At 44.2% G+C, this 27,168-nt stretch overlaps 1 long non-coding RNA gene across 1 annotated transcript; it reads left to right on the forward strand.

Annotated features, from left to right (window-relative positions):
* The first annotated feature begins 3,591 nt into the window (after window positions 1-3,591).
* On the forward strand, window positions 3,592-12,195 carry LOC101445181 (uncharacterized). The gene is made up of 6 exons (XR_011647483.1): window positions 3,592-3,727; window positions 6,298-6,397; window positions 7,504-7,558; window positions 8,855-8,939; window positions 10,765-10,889; window positions 11,909-12,195. It is a non-coding gene; the product is annotated as an uncharacterized lncRNA (long non-coding RNA).
* Window positions 12,196-27,168: the final 14,973 nt, after the last annotated feature.

A 27,168-nucleotide genomic window follows, 5' to 3' on the forward strand; every position in this document is an offset into this window, starting at 1 on the left:
ATAATGCAATTCAGTCTGCTGGAGTTGCTTCTCCAGCCAGGCCTGTCACCGGGAAAGGTGCTTTCCATTTGAATAAAGCTGACTGGAGACTTTCTGAGAAGTGCCCTCAAGGATTTGGAAAATCTGTGATTCTAATACTTTTAACAAGAGGCCAGGTCTCACACCCCAAAATGGACTTTTCTCCTTTCCCCTCTTCCCTTATTTGGTTTATCATCTCAAGAAGTGCCATGTAATAGTTCACTCGTATGTTTATTCCACCAGTTTTCATCAATTCTTTGTTTGAGACACTCTTAAAAGTCACTGGGACAGCCAAAAATAAAGAAATGATCAGGGGGGAAAAAAGTCACTGGGGATGCAAAAGTGATTGAAACAGGCTCTCTGGCCTTCAAGGAGCTCAAAGGGAAGACAGAAAAATAAGCAGATAATTAGCATAATCCACAAAAGTCTCGTATCTCAAGTATATTTAGCATATCATGAAAATTTAATGTTTACTTGGTCTTACCATCTCTTTCTATATTTACACACATGCTCCTTTTTTCAGGTGAAAAAATATTTTATTGAAAAAGGAAATACAGGCAAAATTAACTCATATAATATATTTAACTTTATTTTTTATACCCAGGAGTTTTAGACCTAGTTACTTTTCCTTTCCTAAGACTGAAACTGGTTAAAACAGGCACACTTAATGCATGCTTATTAAGTAAATGCGATTTGTAAGATACTCATTTTTTCCTATCAATCGGTAAGTCTAAGTTTCAACTGACCCAGCAGGTTCATAAGAAAAGGACAACTGTCAAAAATATAAATTAAAACTTTTCCAGCATATTTAAAGTTCTCAGTTATGCAATGGGTTGGTCTACTCTTCTGGTTTTTTAGTTTATTTTATAATATAGTTCTCATTAGATGTCGGAGTGTGACAATTGGGACGTGGACCCCTGAAACTGCAGGCAAGGATTTATTGAGAAAATCCAAAGGGAAGGGGGTCTGAACTTCAGCCCGCCCTGGCAGAGGCGGTCATGAATTTGTACAGTATATCTATAGGTAGACCATGCCCTGTCAGTGGGAGGGGGTTGGGGCTTGGGTAAGACCCAAGGACCTATAGGGATGGCGAGGGGGCAGTGGGCTAGGGGCAGTGAATTCTAGGGGTGCGGGAGGAGTTGGTGGGATCACGTGGCCCCTTGGTCTATTCTTGTGAGGAAATGAGCTGTATCTGGACACGTAGGCTCAGGATGGGGGGCTGTTCTGTGTCATGGGGGCTGTTCTATGTCCCGGGACGTGGCTCCTTCTGAGTATACGGCTGGTTACACTTTAACAATAGGGCAGGCTAATAATAAACTTGCAACTTCTATTATCTCCCTGTTATTCCCGTCCCAGCTAGGGATGGGATCTCCTCCTGTCAGTTCTGAGACGCACCTTTATATCCTACAGTCTTGCTAAATTGGCTAGTGACAAATGGTATCAAATTAAATTTAGAAATCAAAAGGTTGCACATTGATAACTCCTTTTATGACTCCATCACTGATAATATGATACAAGATTATGTATATAACAGATAGTTATAGAAATAAAATGTTCCTAATAGGTGTAAGGTTGTCTTACACAGCAGGTTAAGAGTAAGATAAATCTTGGTCTGGATTAGTAATAAAGATGCTTTGGAAAACACTGAAGAGCAGGTATGCCCAGACCGGCTCAGCAACAGGTTGGCTTGAATGGAAGGCGATGCAGAGCATCAGAAATAAAGAGACAGAAAGATACAAGAGAGAAAATAAAGATGGGACCAGGGGACTCACAGCTTCTGGAACTGAGAGCCTCCATCCTACTTTCCACACTTTATTTGTTAGAAATTACAAAACAGTAGCTATCTAGGTTTACTTTCAAGGCTGCTTTTTTATTAGAACTGCAACATTTGCAATAATAGGGAACAGGCCATACAAAGTTCAAATACTTCCTCTTGCCAACAATTTGCATGCTAACAAGACAGTGTTGGGTCTAGTCAAGGCCCGGAGTTCCTAAGCCTACACTTCTTATCTGCATTGCGGAAACATTTTAACTTCAAGCCAGGGTCCCATATTCAAATTCAAGCTATTTTCCCACACAGGAAGGAGAGAAGCATATGCACGCTCTTTTGTCTAAGGAATTTCACAGTTTACTAACTTGTCTGTCTAGGCTTAAACATGTTGTACTGAAAAAAAAAGACTTTAAAAAGGGCTGCAGAGGAAGTTTATTGAGCTAAAGTTGCATTAATGCAGGGACAGCACCAGGAGGTTTCTGCTCAAAAGACTGAGCCAGGGGAGCAGCTTACAGGGCTCGGTGGGAGGAAATGGGGTGAGGACAAGGGGTACTGGAGCTAGGTGAACTACGGCAGCGGCAGCGGGTGTATGGTGTCTGGGCGGGATGGTCCAGTTAGTTAATTAGCAACCAGCATGTGGATGTTAGATTACGGCCTTTGTTGTAAGACTGTGGCCATTAGTTGACAATCTGGGACTTTTTTTTTTCACTTTGGATGAATTGTATGCTTTATTAAGCTTGAATTTTTCACTGCAGTTCTTCCTCGCAGGCCGAGGCAGGGTTTTGTTTTGTTTATCCGTACCACAAAGAATTAGTGGTATGTCAGCCTGCTTCAGTTAGCCTCTGTTTCTTCTTTATAATTCCCTGGATAAAATGGAAGTTAAGGCAACTCGAGATGGTCAGTTTCGTTTGTCATTCCCATCTCACATACACGTTAAGTTTCATTCCTCCCTTTCCTTGCTCCCTGTAGCAGAATTGAATATTCTCAAATGCAGAAAACACCTTACAATGAAGAACCTGATTTTTCCTCCTGAGTTGATTCAATACGTTCTTATTCCACACATACCAGGTAACGCTCGTCACCACTGCTCTCCTGCAAAGAGTGGTGTGGCTCGGAGAGCACCTCCGGCCTGCGATACTGGTGCGTGGACCGGATCTTTCTTCTCCCTGGCATGGCCCCACCCGCCCCTGGAACTCCCCTTCCCGGGGCCCCTCGTTCTGCCTTATCCATGGTTAAAGCCTCGGCCTTAGCGCTTTCACGTATTCATTCGTTCCGCACGTACTCTGTGAGATTCTAGTGAGTGCCCTAGCGCAGGGCTCTTAACTTTTTTGGTTCCATAGACGCCTGTGCCAGTCAGGTGAAAATCAGGGACCCCTTGCTCAGTCCGCACTAGACTGTACAGTATTTAATAAATATATCACACCTGCAGCAACACGGCCCCGCAAGAATGATGTTTTCATGAATTTCAATTCGAGATCACGGACCCCTGGTCAAGACTGCCTGCGTCAGTCCCGTTTCAATTCTGGGAATACAGCATCGAAGGGCTCAAGTCCTGCCTCCTCTCGGAAGGAGGCGGCTCCGGGGCATCTCAGCAGCCCCCAGCGGGGTGGGGATGGGGGGCGCTAGCCGGGGCCCCGGGCGTGGGGTGTGGAGATCGAGAGCAGGGCGGCGGGAAACCAGCCGGAACCGGAGACGGGGAGAGGAGGGGAAGGGGGGCTGCCCTGAGTCCCCTCCGGCGGATGGGGAGGGCTGGGCGGTCCCAGCGAGCCCCTCCCCCGAGCCCGGGCCTCCCTTAAATGGGACGTGCGGGGGTGGCTGGACCCAGTGCGTTGGGAAAAGCTCCGACTCCGACCGCGAACTTCGGACTGCGCCAGCGATCCCTGGAGAAGGACAGGATGAGCTCCGGATGGCGGGGACAGGCTTCCGGCTGGCACGGGGGTGAGCCGGCCTCGGCGGGGCGGCCCGGGGACACCCTGGCTCTGGATGGGACGCGGAGGGCCGAGAGCCACCTCCCAGGAAGTCCTCGCGCAGGCCGGGCGGGAGGGCGCGCCATCCTCGTAGGGTCGGGGCGAGTCCCCCGGAGGGTGCGGGCGCTGCCTGGGGAGCCGGGCCGCCACGTCCTGGCTCAGAACTTTCGTAAGGCTTCTCGGAAGCCCCGGGTTTACGCAGACGGGTCCGGAGGGGCCCACGGTCCCCTGCACGCACTTTTTCTGTTTTCCGGAAAGAAACTTAACTGGCAACAGATCCTCCCACGAGGTGGCCTCGCGCGCAACCTCGAGCAGTTAGGAAAAGGAAGTCAAGGGGCGTTAAGTTTTCCCCAGCGATTTGACCGCCGAGCAGTGGGTGGGAGTGCGCGTGGCGTAGTGGGGCCAAGTCCGCCGGCACGCGCCGAGCGACGCGGTGTGCAGGGAGCTCGGGGCGCCGCGGAGGAAGCACGTGGACCTGAACCTGTCCGGGAACTGGACCGAGCGGGGCTGCGCCCCGGGCCCCGGCTCCTCGCGCCTTCCCGGGCCTGGGCGCGCGCCTCCGCGACCCCGTCCCCGCTGGCCGTGGTCGGGTGCGGGGATGGCGGGCCGAGGGGGCGGGTTTGGGATGTAAAGTGGCCCCGCTGGACTAGCGCGCTCCTGCCCGGAGCCTGCCGGGCCCCTCCTCTTCCCTTCAGGTGCCCCCAGTGGAGCCCGTCGTCTCGTCGCGACTTACGAGTCCTATAGATGGGAGTAGGGGGAGGAGAGTGTCAGGACTGCGAAACGGATCCAACTACTGTACCTTAGGGTTTCACGTAAGGCGCCCTTGGTATACAGAGCCTAGAAACCTGGCCTGAAAGAGGATTAGAAGGTGGCCTCCCCCGCTGACGCTCCCGTGGCTGCGGGTGCGAGGTGTCTGAAATCCTGGGACTTTGTGCCACCTGATAAAGAAGTTTGGAGATGGGGCTAGAGCAGCTTGGAGGGAAAGGCAGTGTCCCCATTCCTATTAATTTATTGGAGATATTTTTGGGTTAATTGTATTGAGGACCACGGAAGAGGTTAAGCTTTGAACCACACAGTGCAGTGTAGGAAAATAGTCTTTTGTGCACACAAGTATGTGGGTCAATCCTTAATGCAAGAGATCGAAGGCCAACCTCTCCTGTATGCAGGGGTTGCACTGTAAATACTAAAGTGAACAAATACCCTTTGCTGATCGAAAAATTACAGACTGAGCTAGAATGCAACAAAAGCATTTGATTGGGAAGCACAGATTCAGCCGGCAACCAGAGCTGGGTCCCATCTTGGGACTTAGAAACTAGCGTTAAAAGATGACATAAGTTGTTCGTAAAGAACCATGCATGGGTGGGTATTTGGGTCTTCCTAAATGTCCTTTAAGTTAGACATTTTACTGATTGCTGTATCTTTTGTGGTTGGTGTGTGGCACTCAGATAAACTCAGTTTTGAGAAGAACCTTGTTGCTGGCACTTTCCCCTATCTGGCTGAGGTGCATTAAGGTAACTGCTTGAAAGACCTTTCAATGCCATTTTAGTATCTTCAGTATAGTAACTTTGTTTTATCTCTTTTTTTTTCTCACCCATCAACAGAATAAATTCAAAAGCCACCACTTTGGGGGGGGGGGGCGGTGTTGATAAAAAGGGGTCAGAAGAATGGATTCCTTAACAACCTTTTATCCAGGGGGAATATATGTGTGTGAAGAGCCAATAATTATACCCCCCAGGGTTTGAGGGTTGAGTGTGTAAAACAGCACGGACATTAAATTTATTGTATATTCTAAAGAACACTGTACTGTGTTGAGACCAGCTCTACATAAGGAATGCTGGAACAAAAGGCGTCCCAGAACTTTAGTAGGAAAAGATGGGAACAGGGGCCTCAGTCTCAAGGATTCAGAGAGAGCCTCGACGCCAGCTTCCACATCGTATTTATTGAATGTGATGGGAGTAGAGTTACTTTTTTTGTTCTTAAAGTGGTAACATTTTGCCAGAGTAACTTGTCCACATTTTCCCCATGTAGGCCGCACAAGGTTGAAGTGTTTCGTTCTCCAGTCAGTCACAGGTTGTCCAGGGCAGTGTTCTGTCTTGACAGGACCCAATGTTCTAAGGCCTGTACCCTCAATTACATCATGAAAATATTTTCACCTCCAGCCATTTCTCCATAGTACAGCCCCTGTGCCAGCCTGTAGGAAAGACAAATTAGGCCGGACTCCAACTGGGACCAGAGGAGTTTGGGAGACAGGACTGGTGGTAGAAAGTGGCGTCTGTACTAAGAGAACTGTCCGGGTGCATGGAACTCTTGTCTGGCAGTCCTCAGTGGCCGTTATTGGGGGAAGAGCCAGGCAGCTCTGAAGGTCTCTTCAGATCTCACAGCACACTTGAACAGGGTTCTACCTCAAATACCCGTCTAAACTGGCACTGGAGGTGTTAATGAGAATGGCTGACATGATCAGCCCACTTCACCCGCCAGTCAATAAACCCAACCTCCTGTTGTCCAAAGCATATGTAATTCTCAAGCATTGATGTTTTGCAGAACACACCCCAACTGTTTATATAGATGGCAGCTGCAGAAATAATGGAAGAGATGGTGCAAGAGCAGGACTTGGAGTTCACTGGGGACCTGGCCATCCTCTGTAAGTAAAGGCACAAATAGGTGTTTTTAAAGTAGATTAATAGATGAAAATCCTTGATTCATCACACTTATCATGTCATCCAAGGGCCTCATTCACGCACGGATATATATTTATTTTAATAATGGACCCACCACCATATAAGAAAACCTCGACCAGGTCATCTGTGCATGCCTCCCCCATCCCACTGCCGTTTGCTCTCACCTGAGGTGACCACCACTGGCTAGATCTTGCCATTTTTTTTTTTTCCTTTTTATCTACTTTTATCATAGAAGGGCACCAAAGACTAAAGGAGATCCATGATTGCCAACGTAATAACATGGGCATGGATAGTTTAAAGAAAATATTCAGATCATAAAATTGATATTAAATCCTCTCTTTTGCCAGCAATGAATGTTACTCTTTAACAGATAAAATTTTTAAATGTTTCCTCTGGCACATTAAGGCAACCATTTTTCAACACAGTTGTACTTTTAATTATCAAAATTTGTAATATATTGTATGCTAATATCTATGGTAATTCAACTTAAGAAATACCACTTAAGGGCTTTATGGAAATTGTTAATTATCTACTTATTTCTGATGAGTTAATAAGGATAGGTCAGTAAATTTTTGAGTGTAAAATATTAATAGAATTCTGTGGAGCATACATAATAAAGTTCATGGAGAAAAAAGATAGATAGGAAATTTTCTGCTGTTCTAAAGAGCTTATTGGTGGTGGGCTTTACAAATGGATGGCATTACCTCCCAAATGAGTTACATGAAAAGTGATGGAACGATTTCAATGTCTACAAATAACTGCCCCCTCCCTGAAAATTTGCCATCCCAATCTAAGAACATACTCCTTCAGATAATCCCTGGGAAATCTCATTGCCCCTGGTGTAAAATTCCAGCCAAATATATTTGGAGGGTTGAGGAACAGCAGATAGTGAGGGCGATTTGTATTTTCATATGCCGGAAATGATATTCTTGGCAATTTAATGATAAAAGATTTGGCTAACAACTGGAAATGTAAATGGTTCTGATATTTTAGGAAGTACATTATTAGCAAAATGGGAATTTTTTTAGACAGTTCAGTTTTAACCAACTTTTGCTGAATGTCCAAACAGAAATCTCAGTGAGAGAGTTTCTGGACGGCAGACAAATCAAACTGCTGAACTGGAGGTAAGTTGTCCTATTAATAACACACAGCCCTTGACATTTTACTTTCTTCCTACAGAGTACTTGGGAAAGGGAAAAATCAGAATGATTATATTAATGCCCTAGCGTTTCTAGGGGAAGGTTGCAAAAGAGTTGAGAGGGGACGTAGACTGTGACTACCATTTTAAGAAACTACATTAAGTTCCTAATATTGAACTTCTTTAGAGGGGCAGCAGGAGCCTGGTCCACTCTAGAGCCTTCTATTTTCTTTCAACACACTGCCATCCCCATCCTGAGATGTTGTTTGCCTTTGGGCTCCCTCTAGATTTTATATTTGAGCCACATTAACAGGATAATGTCCTAAGGTCCCAGACCTTGTCTTTAGGCTATCGACATAGGCTGTCAGCAATTTTTGTCATTTTAGAAGTTCTCACTCTTAAAATGTGGAATGGGTGTGGGAACGGTAGCCATGGGGGCTGCTGGGTGTGGGGAACGGGAGGAAGAGATGAGATGTGGAGGCGTTTTCGGGACGTGGAGTTGTTCTGGATAGTGCTTCACGGACAATTACGGGACACTGTAGATCCCCCCAGGGCCCACTGGATGGAACGTGAGAGAGTCTGGGCTATGATGTGGACCATTGACTATGGGGTGCAGTGATGCTCAGAGATGAACTTACCAGGTGCAATGGATGTATCACGATGATGGGAGAGAGTGTTGCTGTGGGGGGAGTGGGGGGCGGGGGCGGTGGGGTTGAATGGGACCTCATATATTTTTTTTAATGTAATTTTAAAAAATAATAATAATAAATAAATATTTAAAAAAAAGTTCTCACTCTTATTCTTAAGTTAATGAATGAAAGGAATCGTTGATTGACCTATCCATTCCACCATAAAAGTATAACAAAGGGGCAGCAGTAAAATAATCCTCCCACAGAGAGACTGAAGATATTTTCCAAAGATACAGAATTCCTTCAGGAAGTCCTACGTGCTGACAGGCCTTCTCATCTTACCCCATGGCCTGTCCTCCCAAACCACAGAATCTCTCCTCTCAGCCTCCCAACGTCTTGCCATAATCTGAAGCCCGTACCACCTGAGGATCTGAAAACAAGAGGTCACTTAAGGGCATCAGTATTTAAAGGGACATCCTGGATTCTGGGATAAATCTGACAGGCTTCCCACCCTTTCTACATTTGGGAGACAGATGGGAAACATGAGATCTTCAGAGTTAGTTACATGTATGTAGCCTGGGAAGATCCAGATCTCACTGTGTATCTTATTAAATTGAAATTTTTTGTTTGAATGTGGGGAACCTTTCTTATAGGCAGCCTGTAGAGCAATTGAACAAGCAAGGAGCCAAAACCTGGACAAACTCATCATTAAAACGGACAGCAGGCTTCTCAAAGAAGGTAACCTTTTTCACTTGAGGGGACTGATTGGTTTGTAGGTTGCCAGGTAAGATCTGGGGTTGAGACCTACTTGGTTTGTTGACTGATTTCATTCAGGAAATGTGTGGATGGGTGACACATGGGCTGCTTTGAAAGGAAGCTGAAAAAAGTTCTTACATACTTAGTCCATTGTCTGATCCCTAAGCCAAAAAGACTCCAGCCTCAGATAGAGCTCTCAGATGGAGCTCTGAGAAGACACCCAGAGCGTAGGATTCTTGAGCTTTTTAGTCTTGCCTTGTATCTAATTCTTTGAGCTCCTAAGATGAAATGAGGGGTTAACAGGAGTCCTGGAGGGCAGAGGATAGCTCTGGTTTCTCACAACTGTTTCCTTGAAAATAGTCGAGTTACGGTTTATAAATAAGGGGGTGTTTTATTCAGCTAGATAGGAATGTACTGTTCAGGAAAGCCACAAATTAGCATAAGTAGATAAGTACGACAAAGATTTGTGGCTTGTGTGTGTGAAGGGACCCACATCCTTAATTCCAGAGTTTGGCTCTGCCCTTGGCATACCCCATATGAGTAAGGAAGTAAAGAATCTGTATTCTAAATAAGATGAAGATGCTATTCATCCTGTATCTCCTGTTCACCACTGAAATTTTGGTAATATTTCCAGAGTAACGTAGACATTATTTATTTTTGTAACTCGTATACAGTATATGGATTCTCTTCCTGTTAGTGAGATTGTTTCCCCAGTGACATATTGTTTCCTGACTTAACTTGCATAAGTCTTCGGTGAAATGTATTTCCACTGTGTTGATGAACCAGAACCATTTTCTCTTCATTGAATAACTGTTTTCCAATCCTTTTATACAATGTTTCATTGTTTAAAATGGGAATAATTGAAGTATAATTATTCAGTAAGATATGCCTATTTATTTGTATTCTTGTATAATTACTATCTTGGTAAATTCCAGAAGTGGTTTTCCTGTGCCAAGAGAACAATACATGTTGATGCAAATTTCCATCTTATTCTCCTGAAAGTGTTAAGCAATTTTTATACTCTAGCTGATATTTTTAAATGTCTTTTCAGCCATAGGAAATCTCTCCGCCTATGATCCTCTTGTGTAAAGGGATTAAAAAATAACTTCAGGAGGTTTGGATTATAAGAAAACTTAACACATGACACTTCACAGATAAATACACCAGGTTGGAGGAAAGTAATTCTCATTCTAGACTTTTAGAGACTTTTCAGTTCTATGTAATTCATACATACACTTACTTTGGGATAGTGTAGATTGTGGTGTCCCTCCATCTCCACATTTTTAACTTTGTCGACTCTTAGGTTAATTTTCCATTCCTACAACCCACACTATGCATCCTTTAATGCCTTTTCCTTCGTGAATTATTCACTAACCCTCCACTACCACCACCATCTCCCCAATGCACCTCCCCTTCAGCACCCCAGAAAAAGTAAGAGAAGAGAAATGGCTAAAACTCCAGAGTTTTGACCTCAGAGTATCACTTGACTGATACTCTATGAGGTCAGGTTTAAAATTTAAGCATTATGTCAACAGAAGTTGAAAGCAAAATCAAGAGCAAAAGAACTCAAATATTAGTTGCCTTCCCACTTTGCAGGAGATTCTACCCCCTTTTGATTTCATCTACTACCTTGGTGCTTTTTCTATAGAGACTGTATCTTGGCAAAATTCTAAAAGCCACCATGGTTGTCCCTTTAGAAGAGATGCTAAATAGTTTTTGAGTGAATAGACACATTTTTGGAAAACTAAGGATGAGCGTCTTTAGAAATCATTTTATTCTCAGAGGTGCTGTTTTTAACTGCATATAGGTGTTACAAAATGGATGCCTGCCTGGAAAGAAAACGGATGGAAAACAGCCTCTGGAAGAGATGTTGTCAATAGAAGTCATTTTGAAAGAATTGATCAAGCTTCCCGAGGAATGGATATTCAATGGGTGAGGTCCCTGCTTGTCCCTATTAATAACTAAAGTTAACCAAGTAGGTTAGGGTTACATCGGTCTATTCAGATATTGGAGAATGCAGTTAAGAATTTATACCTAAAATGGCAAGTTGGAGTAAAATGTTTTCCTTAGTAAACCAATGAGAGTTCTAGCTCATATTAGGCATAGTAGACCTAGTTCAAACTGCAGTTGCTATAAAAAATTATTACATTACCTTAATATGGGTATATGAAAATCAAAATTTATAAAGGTGATAGTATGTCTTTTAAAATTGATGCACTTGATTTGACAACTCATTATTTGCTCATTAGGTTTTCAGCTTCTCTATGGAAGGAAATTTGGCTCAGATGGTAAAAATAAATGAATTTAGCAAATTAAAAAGATGTTTAAGGAAAATTGTCATTTCAAAATAAAATTTTGGTGTACCAGTCTTTCTATATATTACCCTCTATGACAGATTTACTTTACTAGAAATTTTCATTTCTAGTACATAGTGAATCTTAACATTTTGAGAATAATTGAAAACAAGGGAATAGGAGGAAGTGTTACATGAGAAGAATGAGCAATGATCAAATGGCATCCTAAGAAATTTGGCAGACATGAAGGTTTGGGGAACCTGGCAAGTTGCCCTAAAGCAACTTGGGGCATTCTGAGGTGTGCCTCCATTTTCCCCCAGTTTCCCTTAAAGTATTAATGCCAAAAGTTAAAAAATAAATTGGACTTCCTCCTGTTACATAATGGCCTCTTGAGAGTTGATAGTGATTTCACATATAAGTATGTGTGAGAAAAGTATCCAGAGTTCTTGGAAAACCAAAACTTACTGCAAAACCCACAGACCTTTTGCAGTAATGAACAGTGTTCCCATTCAACTTGATTGGACTACACACAACTTACGTGTAACATCGCTTAGGTGATGGAATTTCTTATTAATTTTCTTTGTGAGCTTGGAATATGGGAAAAGACTTGGGATAAATAAACAAGTTGTTTTTGTTGTTTTCCCTTTTTTCCAACAGGATCATGTTCCTGGTCATAGTGGCATCGAAGGCAATGAAGCTGCTCATAGATTGGCCACAGAAGGAGCTAGAAAATAGAGAAAATAAGGCAATTTTCGTTTTACGAGTTAGCTGTCATCTAAGAGCTTCATCTGCTGGTGCCAGTTGTTAACATCCTCCCAAGAGCATCTCACTCTTATTTGTTTCTACCTTTTATTTTTAACCACTGATAATTACAAACCTCCTTATCAAGTACAATACTCCTTATTAAGTACAAGGAGTATAATATAATAAAACAGATTTCTTGCTTCATGACTGGTTTCTTCCAATCTTGAGTAATAAGTTTTGAGGTTCAGTTCTGAGGCTCTGTTTGCTTTGCCCACTGAATTATTACATACCATTTTGCTGTACTGGCAAAAAATACTTGAAGAAATCCAGCAATTCAAAAACAGTTTCAAATGCTTTGGGATAATGTCCGGTGAAAAGGATGAAAGGTGAATCTGGCCATGTTTTTAGAGTTATTTTTATTCCTGTGGAACAAGAGGGAAATCACCCTCACTTTTTCCAGACGTAGAAAGTTTACCTCTTAGTCTGAATTTGAGTCTTATTAACTCATTCACTGATAAATGAGCTAGTTTAATATATTATTTAACTGTTCATAAGAGTTGTTATTGGGAAGCAGATGTGGCTCAAGGGATAGGGCGGGAGGACCCGGGTTCCATCCATGGGGTGCCTCCTGGTGAAAAAGGGAAAGCGCTTCAGTGTCCGTGCACTAAGCAGTACCGTGCAGGAGTTGCAGCAAATGATACAAAAGGGGAGACAAGGAGGTGAGCGCAGCAGAGACCAGGAACTGAAGTGGTGCAGCTGACACTCCCTATCAGAGATCCCCAGGATCAAATCTCTGAATCCTAAGAAGAGAAGAAAAGATGGATACACATCAGGAGGTAGCAAAAACTGCAGGGTGGGGGTGGGGAGAAACAAATCTTAAAAAGTTTAGAGTGGCCAGTTAACATCTTCATAACTTCCAAACAAATATTCTCCCTTACTAGTGTAGCCTCACTTTTAGTACTAAGAGATGATGTTCCTTTTCCTAAAAACCTGGCTTAGTGTAGAATGAACAACGTGGAAGGCTTTTACCTTCTGTCTGGCCCCAAGATATGCCCGTTTTCTACCTACTTTCTAACTGGAAGGCCCCATCACTTAGTTCCAGTGGTTTCCAAACACTTCTTGGGGAGGCTGAGGGCAGGACTGATACCTCCCGGACTCATTAGGGGTGTTGGGCGGATGTGGTCCTGTGGATGTGAGCTTAGGCCTGAGTGGCCTTAATCCCATATGACTGGGTCCTTTAAGAACCGAAGAAATTAGGAGATAAGACAGGTGGTTTACCTTTCCCTGAAATGTGATAGACTGCTGGCACCCTGATTTTGAACTTAAACTGGTGGGATGAGAAATTCTTGAGTCAACTAGTCTGGTACTTAAAGGATATCTGATGAACTAAAGATAGCCCACCCTGAAAAAACATCAAGTCCTAATCCCCAGCAGCTCAAAATGGGACCCTCTTTCTTAAAGGATCTTTAGAGGTGGAATTTGGTGAGGAAGAATGAGGTTACAGTGGAGCAGGGTGGGCTTTGAACCTAGTGATTGGTGCCAATATAAGACTAGACACAGGTGGGAGAATACCACGGATTGCTGGCAAGATGCCACCAGGAGACAAATGGAGAAGATCTGTGGACAGGGAGGTTTCAAGTGTCTATCCTCTAGAACGTCAGACACGTTTCTGTTGAAAGCCACCCAGTTTGTGGCACTTTGTTACAGCAACCCTAGTAAACTGAATAGAAAAAAGTATATAGTATCATATCTAGAAAAATACCGAAAGAACACTGGTGGTTATCTTGTGTAAATTTTTAAAAATTTTGCTGGAATTTACCAATTCTACATTGAACCTAACATTCCTATTCTAAGAAAATATCCATAAACCTTCATTTTGAAGGATGGCAAGCTTGTCCTACGTGGTGCATGTCTGCTGGCAGTGATTTCCATAAGGTCTCAGGAACAGAGTTCCTGAGGTCTGCAGCTTTCCTGGTCAATTTTGGATCTTTCTGGATGGGAAGAACTGTCACCCCTGTATCACACCCTTTAAAAATGACAGTTACTAGGCAGCAGAAATGAGAAGAAAGGCTGGATAGTGAGAAGATTCTCTTTGCTCAGCATTTTCTAGCACCTGCTGTGAGACTTAGGGAAGCCAATTTCTGTCTTCGATCGTTGTTTCCTTATCACAGATGACAGGGTGGATGTATCAAAAGAGGTCATTCACGGACAGGGATTTACAATCCACGGTCCTGCTTTGCTCTTTGCCTGCCTCATGCCACTTAGCGGAGGAGGTCGAAGCCGTCCAATGTAGCAGAGGTTCCGGAAAAGCCCTTGCACTCCAGTATTTTAGGATTTCATCTGGAATTATTTTTTCTTGTTATTCTTAACCATTGCCAAGGATGTTTTTAAGAGTGTGGGTTAATCTTTAATAGGCCGGTATGTTAGTTTAAGGTCAGAAGCTGAGTGGCTGAGTGTCTTCTCTCTCAATCACAAATACAAAGTCTCGTCCATTGCTTCGAATCCCAGCCACTAGACGGAAGCATACCTGACTGATGTGGTTCTATGTGGGTTCACCTGAAGCACCTGCGAACTAACCTTAAGTAAAATACTTGACCTGGGGGAGTTGGATCATGTCCACTGAGCACAATGGGCGACGAGTAAGAATCTAGCCAGCAGGGGGCAGCATTTAACGAAGCGAGGGTGTCAACAGGCCATGGCAGGAAGGAAAGGCGACTGCTTTGCATGCTTCCAGGCCAGTGTTGGTAGCTCAGTTTCTCACCAGTGAGAAACAGAACGAGTTCCACAAGTTTGCCACCAGGATTTTCGGAGGAAAAATTAAATTTTATTGGGCATCTCAATTGCAAGGTTAGCTAAAGCCAACCACGTTATTTAAGAATTGCGTTGTGAAACATAGGCCAAGACCAAGTGAGAATTCATGCAGGCAGGGGCTGTGCCTCAAAGTAATTTAATATAGGTATAAATTTTTTTCCTGCCCCCCCAAATCAAAAACCTTTAACATAGTTTAGTATTCCATGTACTGCTACCAATTTTCAACTCCATTTGGAGAACTCTTGACGTTCTGAAGAGAGGATGGGTCCTCGGGGGAAGTCAAAGAAAGATGGGCCAGTCCTTGCCCTCAAAGTCCAGTAGGGGAAATATAACATGCATCCAAACCCCCAAAAGAGCTCGGGGAAAAGGCAGTTACGGGAAGCAGAGAAAATCCACTTTGAGAGCCCAAAGGAGAGCTAGCTCTCTGGGAGCTGGGTGGGAAGTGAGGGTTCATTGGGAAGATAGCTTGGATCTTGAAGGATGAGTAGAGTTGGGTCAAAAAGCAGAGGGAATAGTATGAGACAGAAAAGTGGAGGGGATGCCAGGAAGATCACAAGCACCTAGGCTTGTCTGGGAGAGGAAAATCATGAACATTTGGGGGTCAGGAAAAACTGGATTCAAAACCAAATGTCACCATTTGTCAGCTGTGTGACCTTTGAAAGGTACTTAGTTTCTCTGGATTGCCACATCCTCATGGATCAAATAGGGGTAAGTAGACACACACAAGGATTTTCCCAAAGATGGGCAAATAACCACTGGCTGGACTGGGAGAATGTGTGGACTACAAAGGTGGACCACTGTCGATGTGCTGCAGCAGTTCTCCAGAACGTATTCACCGGGTGCAGTGGATGTGCCACAATGATGGAAGAGTTTGTTGATGTGGGAGGGGTGGTGGGTGGGGTGGGGGTTATATGGGGACCTCATATTTTTTGAATATAATATTTAAAAAAATAAAGAAAAAAATGAAAAAAAAAGATGGGCAAATAAATGTGTAGGGAGTTTGGCACAGTTCTTCAGGACCTGAGATGGAAGAGCTGCTCATACATGGGAGCTGTAAACAGTGTTCTGAAGGGGAAACCTAGGAGAAGAGGTTTGAAGGCAGGCTGGTGTGAGGAACTGGAGGTGCTGAATGCCAGGTGTGGTGGATTCGGTAGTGGCCCCAATAGGGTTATGTCCAATCCTCACATTCGGGACCTGTGAACGTGACCTCAGTGCGGAAAACAAGTTTCTTTCCAGATGTAATTGGGTAAGGCACTTGAGATGAGATCATCCTGGATAGCGTGTGTGGGTCCCTCATCCAAGGACCAATTTCCTTATAGGATAGAAGAGAAGAAAGAGATACATAGAGCAGGTGAGGTGGCAGTGGAGGCTGAGTGGTATAGTCGACAAGCCAAGTCAGCAAGGATTGCCAGCACTGACTGGAAAGCGGAACCAGTTCCTCTCAGAGACTCTGGAAGGAACCAACCTGCCGCCATCTTAGTTCCAGGCTTCTGGCCTCCAGAACCATGGGAGAACCAATTCCTGTTGTTTTAAGCCACCCAGGTTGAGTCTGTGGTCGTGTTATGGGAACCCCAAGAAGCTAATACACCAAGGTAGGGAGTAGGCGCTGCAAACCATGCAACCATTGAAAGTATTAATGATGCCACTAGAGCTGAGGTTTTGGAAAAGCTGGCATGCCGAGTGCCAGGTGGATCAGGGAAGGGAGTAGAGGCAGAGAGGTCAACGAAGAGGCTGTTTGTCATTATAGAAGTGTTTTTCAACTTCCCTGTAGGTAAGAATCACCTGGCCCAATCCCAACACTACTGAGTCCAATGCTCCAGTGGAGACACTTGGAAAACTTTTTTATTTTTATTTTTGGTAAATTTCTTTATTCAGCAATATGTAATAGATATAGTTCAATTGCAGTATGTTGCAGACATAGTTCAATTGCAAATGTACACTATAATTTATGTAAGTTGCTCCTTATTGGTGGGCATTTAGTTTTATTTTTTAAACAAAACAATTTTATTGATACATATTAATAAAGCATACAGTTCATCCAAAGTTTACAAACCATATTTTTAACTAATGGTAAAAGACTTTTACCATTGGGTATATTTGAAAAATATTGCATAGGAGGATACGCAGTTAAGAAGGTGCTGAGGGGGAGTGGATATAGATCAAGTGGTTGAGTGCTTGCTTTCCATGTACGAGGTCCCAAGTTCAAGCCCTAGTACCTCCTAAAAACAAAACAAAATGACAAATGAAAAACCAGTCAGGGGAGGTGGTGTAGTTCAGTGGTTGAGCCCTGGCTTCCCACATAGGAGGTCTTGGATTCAATCCCTGGCCCTGGTACCTCAAAAAAAAAAAAATTAATAAAAAATTATAGTACCGAACACAGTACTATGAAGCCTAATGTACTGAACACAGTACCCTGAAGCCGAATGTAAACTATGAACTATAGCTAATAGCATATTATAATATTCTCTCATCAGTTGTAACAAAGTTACCACATTAATGTACAATGTTAAAAATGGGGGCAGGTAAATGGAAACTCTGTATTTTGTGCATAAGCTTTGAGTAAATCCACAACTTCTCTAATAAAAAAAAGTCATGTGCTTAGTATGGTAGTGTAGAACTGTACAACCCAAATTGTCTTGCTTTCCAATATTCTTTTTTTTAAAGCAATTTTATTGAGCTATGTTCACATACCATACAATCCATCTAAAGTGTACATTCAATGGCTTTTGATATAATAATAGAGTTGTGCATTCATCACTACAATCAATATTAGAGAATTTTCATTACTCCAAAAAAGAACCCCCTCCAACCCTTAGCAGTCTCCTCTCAATCTTTTTATCCTCCCCTTACCATATGTACCCATGAATTTAATTCCATCTCTATAACTTTATTTGTATTTACAATTTATACAAATGGAGCCAAAGAGTATGTAGTATTTTGTGTCTGGTTTCTGTCACTTAGGATAAGTCTCTCTTTATTTCTACAACTGATGAAAAAATATTCATATATTGCTATTCACTACAGTCCATAGTTTGCTTTCCGTGCATTTTAGCTCAAATACCACCTGAGTATTAACATCTTGTAATAGTAATGTAAACCTGTTCTGACTCATGGAAGAACATTCTTATATTTTCACTATTAACCACACTCATCGTCTATACTGTACAATCCCATGTATCATCCTTTAGCTTTTCTTCTAGTGACATACGCTATTCTATTGTTAAAAGTAATGTTTTAGGGAAGTGGAAGTAGCTCAAATGATAAGGCCTCTGCCTACCATACAGGAAGACCTGGGTTTGATCCCTGGGCCTCCTGGTGAAAAGGAAGAAGAGAAACCATGCCTGCACGGCCAGCCAGTGCCCATGCGAGTGCCTGCATGGTGAGCCAGTGCCTGCACAAATGAGTCATGCAGCAAGATGATGACGCATCAAAAGAGAGACAAGGGGAGAGTCAAGGTGAAGCACAAGAGAAACCAGGAGCTGAGGTGGCGCAATTGACAGGGAACCTCTCTCCACATCAGCAGTCTGCAGGATCAAATCCCAGTGAATCCTAGAGGAGGGAAAATGAGAAGACAAGGCAGATAGCAAAAACAGCAGGGCAGGAGGAAGAGAAGGGAGGGGGGGGGAATAAATAAATTAATTAAAAAAAATGTTCTAGTACTTCATGTTTGGCTCTGACAACATGAATAGTGATGAGAACACTGGATGGAGTGGGAAGGCACCTGGGCTCCAATCCTAGACCTGCCATAAACCACGTGACCTTGGGCAACTCCCCAACCGTCGTGGGCCTCATCTATGATTCTAATGGATACCCCCACACTCCCTACAAGAGCATCATCTAGGAAGCACGGTATAAAGGCAAATGTCCAGCCTCCTGCCACCCCTCCTTGGGCTGCCAAATCAGGGTATGGGGATTAGGAATCCGTATTTTTTTTTTTAAGATTTTTAAAAAAATTTATTTCTCTCCCCTTTCCCCTCCACCCTCCAGTTGTCTACTCTCTGTGTCCATTCACTGTGTGTCCTCTGTGTCTGCTTGTGGTCTTGTCAGTGGCACCGGGAATCTGTGTTTCTTTTTGTTGCATCATCTTGCTGCATCAGCTCTCTGTGTGCGGCACCACTCCTGGGTGGGCTGCACTTTTTTTTTTTCATGTGGGGCAGCTCTCCTTATGGGGGGCACTCCTTGCGCGTGGGGCTCCTCTACGCGGGGCACACCCCTGCATGGCAGGGCACTCATAGCACATCAGGACTGCGTGTGGGCCAGCTTCACACGGGTCAAGGAGGCCTGGGGTTGGAACCATGGACCTCCCATGTGGTAGGTGGATGCCCTATCAGTTGAGCCAAATCCACTTCCTGGCTTTGACTTTAGAAGAACTAATTAATTTATCTGTTGTCTTCTAGTTCATGATAATGAAATTAAGCAATCTGCCTATAATTATATTTCTATTTTTTAGAGTGGGGGCAGTTTCAGATAATCCTGGAATAGCATCAAGGTTTTAAGAGGAAGAAATTCGAATGTATACCTGTTCTATTTTTCTAGAAATGAAAAACAGAACTCAAGTACATGAATTTGTGTGCATCTTCATGAACTACTTCCTATCATAAACATCATATAGCATACACATAATCAAATTCTGGTTACAGAGCCAAAGTCAATATAAAACATACATAAGCTTTGTATGCTTTTATATTCCTAACAATATAGAGCACGTGATTTAGGAATGGCTGTTCCTAAAATGTAACTCACCAACCTGTACTCTAGGGGGCATAAAAAGCTTGCAATTTATGCATCCCACAGTTTATCAAGCAGGAAACTGGCTTGCAATTTTGAAAGTATACCTAATAAATGAATGGATCTATTACTGGATAAATAAGGACTTGACCTTAAAAAAAATGGACTAGTCTTTGAATTAACCCAGGCACGCCCATCCATATAGAATAGATACATGTGAGTAATTTGGTAAGGGGTTGGCTCTCACTCTTTGGCTTTTGACTTGTAATGCCCAGTAAAGGAAGGCAGTCAGGACCTGGGTGATCTGTGCTCTCACATCCTCTCTCCAGACACTGCCGCACACTGGGCAACTGGGCTCGGCGCCTGCCCTTTATAGGCCAATACCCTGGCTCACCCCAGGCTGCATCATTCTTCAAGAGGTGAGTTGACCACAGGGTCAAGGGGATGTGCCCAGCTGGGAACCACTTTCACCCCCATGTGCTAAGAACCCTGGGATTCCCTCCCTGAAAGACCCTAAGCCCACTTCTGGGGCCTGAGCCTGTGCCCCTAGACCCAAGGGACAGCTGGTAGCTGGTGGGGACAGTTCTTGGTGTTCCTTGGTGATGGGCTGAGGAGGACACCCTTGTGCCCAGAGGACATCACCAGGTGTCCCAAGCCAGCGAGGAAGGAGAAGGCCACAGGCCACTGTCGTGTTTGTGCTCCTGCTCTAGGCCAACGAGTGTTAGAAGTCAGCCTGCCCCTAGGGTGGCCTCAGAGTCTGTCCTCCTCGTGGATCTGTTGACAAAAGTCAGGTCCTTCCATGAGGATTTATCCTACCTGGACAATTTTCAGGCAACACCAAGTTCATGATGACCAATTTCCCCTTTTCACAGGTGACCTTTTGCAAGGATAACTTCCTATGTCCCTTTACTCTCCCAGCCAGGGCTTCGGGTTTATTGGCAGTTCTTATCCAATTAGGCACAAGGAAGGGAAATCAGGTTTACTGGCCCACAGTCTGGAGAGAAGTTTGCACACTCCCCCTGACCCCCTCCTTACACTGTCAGGACCCACACACCCGGGAGAGCTGCTCGCGTGGGAGTGGGCCGTGGGTTCTGGGCCTGTCTGCACATGTGGGGGCCTCTGAGATGCAGCAGAGGGGTGTGCTGGAGATGAGGGTGGCGGCCAGGGCGAAACAACTCAGCGCCGGGCGGAAAGCGCAGGGAAAGGGAAGCCAAACGAGCAAAATCTGCCCTATCTAAAGGAGTATATTCCTATGAAAACAGTAAGAGCATCACAGAAACACACACCTGATGTCACAACGCCCATCTCTGCCCCGGCCAGGACTGCGCATGCCTCCCCCAGCGGTGGGGGCTGCACGATTATGAATTGGCATTTCCGTAACGAATGATTCCTGGGCACCTGACTGTGCATCTTTGGAAGAGTCCTTGGAGAGGAATAAGGAATCGCTTTTGCTCTCAAACAACCAGGCACGCCGACATGTCTGAGCCGTCTAGAACAGGGAGAGGCTGCAGGAGGCACGGCCAACTTTGGTGATTTCTGGGGTGGTTTCCTCCTTCGCAGCTGTCCTCCTTCAGAGCTGGCTGTGGACTGAGAAGCTGCTAGGGGAAGGCAGGGGAGCACTATCAAGTAAGTCAGCCCGGGACCCTCCTCCCCCTTCCCCATGATGAGGGATTTACACTCAGGCTTTTGTGTCAGATAGACACTGGCTTAAACCCAGATTCTGACACCTATTTGTTATGGGATCTTGAGTCAATCACCTGATTTCTCTGACTCTGTTTTCTCAACTGTAAAATGGGTGTAATCATTGGTCCTACCGGGTGCAATGAAAAAAAAAATGCATGTGAAGCAAACAGCGCAGTGCTTGATACACAGACTCAGAACAACGATGCTGTTGTTGTAGTTACTAGTTATTCATCACACTAAGTCAGCAGTTGCAGCCGAGCTGGCAGGGAGGTGAGGGAGTCCAACTCTTTCTCGCAGTAACTTAACCCCCTGGGACCCTTCCAACAGCATGAAGCAAGTGATGATTCTGGGGATAGAATGGGGAATGTGGAAAGTCTGGGGACAGAGAGGCAGGAAAGAAGAACAAAACAGAGGAGACAGCCCCCCTGAGTTATAGCACTGACTGCCTGGGTCCCCCAGCCTTCCTCCCACAATGCACTGCTGTCTCAGAGAGGGGAGTGGGGCCTGGGGGTGAGCGAGGTGGGAAGGCAGCCAGGGGAGAGGCAGGAGGGACCCGACTCCCCCAGCGCAGCTGGGCACGGGCACGTGAGCGTGTCCTGAGCGGGCCCTTCAGTCTGGTCACGTGACCAATGGCTGTTGCTAGCAGAGTAGACTCACAACTGAGAGACCCCCGAGGAGCCTCTGGCTGCCCCCAAGCCAGGACTTCATCCCACAGTAACCAGGTCTGAACAAGGTAATCGAGAGCGAGGTCACCAGGGGGAGGGGACTGACCAAGCCACTGTCCCCAAGTAGGGCAGCCTGGCTCATGGGGTGGGTAAAAGGACCAAAAAGAGGAAAATGGGGTGGAGAAGGAGTAAAACTAAGAAACCAAGAGTGTCTAAAGATAGGGGAGGAAAAAAACATAAAATAAAGATAGGGGAGGGAAGCGGACGCAGCTCAACTGATAGAGCCTCCGTCATCCACCTGGAGGGTCCAGGGTTCAGTCTCCAGGGCCTCCTGGCCGGTGTGGTGAGCTGGCCCACGTGCAGTACTGATGCAGGCAAGGAATGCCCTGCCAATCAGGGGCGCCCCCCGCATAGGGGAGCCCCCCGCACAAGGAGTGCGCCACTCAAGGGGAGCTGCCCCGTGTGATAAAAGCACAGCCCACCCAGGAGTGGTGCCACACACACGGAGAGTCAGAGAGTCGATGCAGCAAGATGACGCAACAACAAAGAGACACGGATTCCCAGTGCCGCTGACAATGCAGGCAGAGGCAGAAGAACACACAGTGAATGGACACAGAGAGCAGACAGGGAAAGGGGAGAGAAATAAAATAAATCTTAAAAAATTAAATAAAGATATGGGAAATGTTGAGTGCACAATTCTGATGAAAGTGAGAGCCACTGAGTGTAAACTTTTGATGATTATGCACGCAAGAGACTGTATAACATAGTGACCCATGTGGTGGGAGATGGCCTGTAGTTAACAGTACAAATGTGAGAGTGTTTTCCCTGAATTACGACAAATATCTAGTACTAAAATGTGGTGTTAATCATATGGCGCATGGAAAAATTACACCAAAAGTACACTATGGACCATAGTTAGTGGTAATAGTCTGATTATGGTCTTTCATAAGTGTAACAAATGTTCCACAACAATGTAAGGTGTTGATGGAGGGGAGTTGTATGGGAATTCTGCATATTATGCATGATTGCTTTGTAAGCTCACAACTTCTCTAAAAACAATATATTAAAAAATATATGAAATGTGATAGAAGTGGTGTTTGAGTGGAGACCTCTGGTAAAAAATGCGGTCAATGATCTGAGGCTTGATGAGTTGGAATCCCACTCTCACCCTGTTTGGAGATACTCTACGCACAGTTCCTTCCTGGGAAACATGTCACAAGGGCTTGGAATTTTTTTCCAGACCTTAAATAATCCCATGAGAAGAATCATTGTCTTCACGGACTCACGGTTCTTTAATCCCATGAGAGCACTTTCCTAGAAAACTTTGTAAATTATTGAGGAATTCTAGGTTTATCTACAAGCATTTGTTTAATTACCAATAATTTTACATCATTAACACTGGCTGCAAAAATAGTTTCAAATAAGCCATTGCTAATAACCACAATAACTGATATGAGAAGTTAAACTGAAGTAACTATTACTCTGAGATCTTGGCTCTCTAATTGAAGCAAAAATAAAAACAAACAAAAAAATTACCTTGAACTTTTTATTTGTGCTGTAGGTATGAAAGTCAGGAATTTATAGGTTGAAGAATGCTCAGTCTTGGTGTTAGGAATTCAATCATGAACCCCACAAAAGACATGCTCAAATCTCGATCCACGTTCTTGTGGTGTAAATCCATTTGTAAATGGGATCTTTGATGATGCCGTGAGTTAAAGTGAGGGATGGCCTTAATGCAATATAGCTGCAGTTCTCATAAGTCAAGGAAAATGGACGTGGAAGCAGAAGCCAGAAGTCAGCGAAACCAGCTGATCAGACAGAAGGAGAGAGACATTGCCATGTGATGGACTACTGGAGTGCCACAGACATGAGAAGAAAGTCAGTTTTGCCAATACCTTGATGTTGGGCTGCTAGCCTCCCAAACCCTGAGACAATAAATTCCTGTTGTTAATCCACCCATTTGGTGCTGTTTGTCATAGACACCCCTGCAAACTGAGACACTTGGCAAAGAATTTTTAAAAATTCATGTCTCTATTTCTACTCTTTTCTATAAAGCATGTCAAAATCTAGTCTCCAATCCAGATAGCATCAAAGACAAAAGCAAAAAGAAGAACATACAAGGCTAAACAGTTTAATTAATGCACTGGACACCTTCATACTCATATTGCCTTGGAAGAACCTCGATAAGCATCTGGTCATTTTGTTTTCTAAATGTGAGAGAAATCGAACATGGGCCCCTGGGTTTTCCATGATCTGTTTGAATCCTAGTCCAGGTTGATCCACGGGTTCTACTGGGGAAGGAGGCCTAACCAGTATCATTATATTAGCTGTGATCCCTTCAACTGGAAAGAAATTAAGTGCCCGTAATAGTATTTATGCCTCTCCTACACGTAGTTTTATTGGCTTGTGGTATGGAGTGTGGTTTGGGTACAAAATCAAGTAGAGTTTCCATATGTATAAAAACTATTTTTTTGCCAAAGAAGGTAATGTCATTCAAAATCCTAATGGGTGATTACTGGTTGATCAAGATGATTTGGGTAAAGTGATTCATAGATCAAGAGTTCAGAAATGTGAAGCTGAAGTCACTTTGCACACATGAGACCTAAGCCTCACTTTTTTCAAGAAGAGTGCGTAGTCCTTGCTCCTTATTTGAGAAGGAAAGTGTAAGTTCCTATGAAAGTCCACACTGGTAGAGAGGAGCATTAGTAATACTGGCCTTTGCTTTCTTTAGTTTCAACAAAATGACATGCATAGTCATTTTTAGACCTTACATCAGTTCAGAGGGGTTATGTTCTCCATTCACAAATGAAGATCTGAGGTTCTGAGTGGTTACATTGTCCAAAGTTGGGTGCTTGGTGGCAATTGGAGCTGGATTTGAAAACACATTTGTCTGGTTCCGGATTTTATGCTCCTCTTCCTATGGAACAGTACTGCCTACACTAAAATCCAGGAAGCCAGTAGGGTCGGACATCATTTCACACAGCAGATACAAGCCTGGAAGCAAGGGCAGGGGCTCAGACCCTGCCAGCTCACCTGGGTCTGTGATGTGGGAACAAATCCTGAACAGGTATTCGGCTCTAAATGAAGGAGAACGTGGAGTTCTCCCACCACGTTGGGTCCGTGCCTGGCAGTTATGGGATGAGAAACTGGGGGATTCGACTCTAGGCTGGAGCTGTGCCTCTGAAACTAGGACTCAAATACACGAACAACTTTGTACTATGTGGATGGAGAGACTCTTTTGAGGTTGTACTGAGTTATAAAGGAGGGTTCTGGAATTTTCTCATAAAACAAACTCATTAGTTCAATAGACGGGGATGGAAAACATATCCACAGCTCAAGTTCAGCGGCTGTGGTGTTATGGTGGACATTCTTTGGCTGCTAGGTAATGCGATACATATTTACAGTGATTACGTGCAAAAGTGCCTGACAAATTAGAAAACATTCATCAAGGGACTGCAGGACTGTGACTGCATTCACCATAGCCGCGATGACGTTGGCTGCAGTCGGAATTGGCCTATGTACCCACATTTACTGTCCTTGAAGCGATCAACTTCTTGCAAAGGATTAGAGGGGCATTTTAGGCAGGACCTAAATGATTTCAGTCCTGTTAGCCAGAAGTGTGCTCAGTGTTATACTGTATACTTTTGGCTGGAGAGTAAGTGCATTTGCCAAAGTGGAAGTTGGGCGCTTATTAAATGCTCTAATTCATTTCCACCCTGGACACATATAAGAGCACTCTGTAGCAGTCTACTGGAAGCTGTTCATTTGAGACATCTGCCTGAGGAAGTTCTGTATTTTATGACAATAATTCCTTTTTTGAGGAGATGTGGGCATTCATTGCTTTTTTCATGAGCTCATTCCACTTTCCTTGCCCCTTTGTCCATGAAGGTGATGCTTTCTTTGGTGATCTTCGATTTTCCCTTGAGCTGCGGTGTGTCGTGATGTTGGGGAAATGTCAGCCTAATGTGGAGGACATTTTTTCCCACCATGACCTTGCTGTCATGTTTGACTTGGGCGTTGGGCTTCACTGCAGTCAAGTAGGTGAAGAATGTTATGCTAAAGAGAAAGGACTGGAAAAACTCTCAGGTATTGGCATGATTTCGCTGTTTCCTCTACTCGACCTCAAACCTATCCAATTTAAGCTGGTTTCCTTTGTTGCTGTTTAACCCGGGAGTGGGAGACAGTAGGCTGCCAGGTTACATTAATCAATATTTTCTTCCTTTATGTGAAAACTAAACAATCTTTGTTTCTTACAGAAAGGCAACTCATTCTTGCTTTGAAATTCCATACATATTCCTGTAGTGTACCGGAGTTTAGAAGGACAACTTTCAAATCTGACTACCTGGGTTCAAATAGTTGCACCACCATGCTCCCCTCCCCCCGCAGTTTTACTGAGTGCCTTCAGGCAAGTCCCTTGACCTACCTCTTCCTTGTCTTCCTCATCTATAAAGTGGGACCGTATGTGAATTAAATGAGCTATTGCACATAAAACACTCAGAATTGCTTGACCATGTAGTAAGCACTTGGTGGTTGTTAGCGATTGCTACACATTGCCTTTTTAAAAATGTTACACATGAACTGTTTACCGGTGATAGCTTGTTTTCCAATTTCACCCACCCATCCAAATCAGTGGCTCACTGCTGCCACCTGGTGGAAAGGGTGGGCAAGAGTAGCTTTTAAAGATTCCCCTGGGATTCAGTTACTGATTTACAACGTATGTGTGTGGTTGCAGGAGTGTGTTTCCTCTAAGGCCATCTCAAACGGTGGTCCTCAAACTATGTTCCTGGGACCAGAAATAGGCACATCATCTGGGAACTTGTTAGTAACGCAAATTATTGCGCTTCACCCAGATCTCCTGAATCAAAACCTGGGGGTAGGGCCCCTCAGTCTATGATTTAACAAGTCCTGCAGACGATTTTGATGCATGCTAATGTTTGAAAAAGCGCTGGTCTATCAAGCGCAGGTTTGTGTGGTCTTCTGTTGAGTGGTCTGTCTTCCTCACCAAATGAAATCATGTTTCATCTCTCCAACCAACCCCACCCCTTAGCACAGTGGCAGAAGTATGGTAGTAGTAGGTCAGTGAATGTTGGAAGAGATGACATTTTATTTTTTATTTTTTTGTCTTTATTTATTTTTTTAATGTTACATTAAAAAATATGAGGTCCCCATATACCCCACCCCCCTCATCACTCCTCCCCCCATAACAACAACCTCCTCAATCATCATGAGACATTATTGCATTTGGTGAATACATCTCTGAGCACCGCTGCACCTCATGGTCAATGG

This window comes from Dasypus novemcinctus, chromosome 25 (assembly GCF_030445035.2).
Source record: "Dasypus novemcinctus isolate mDasNov1 chromosome 25, mDasNov1.1.hap2, whole genome shotgun sequence".
NCBI lineage: Eukaryota > Metazoa > Chordata > Mammalia > Cingulata > Dasypodidae > Dasypus > Dasypus novemcinctus.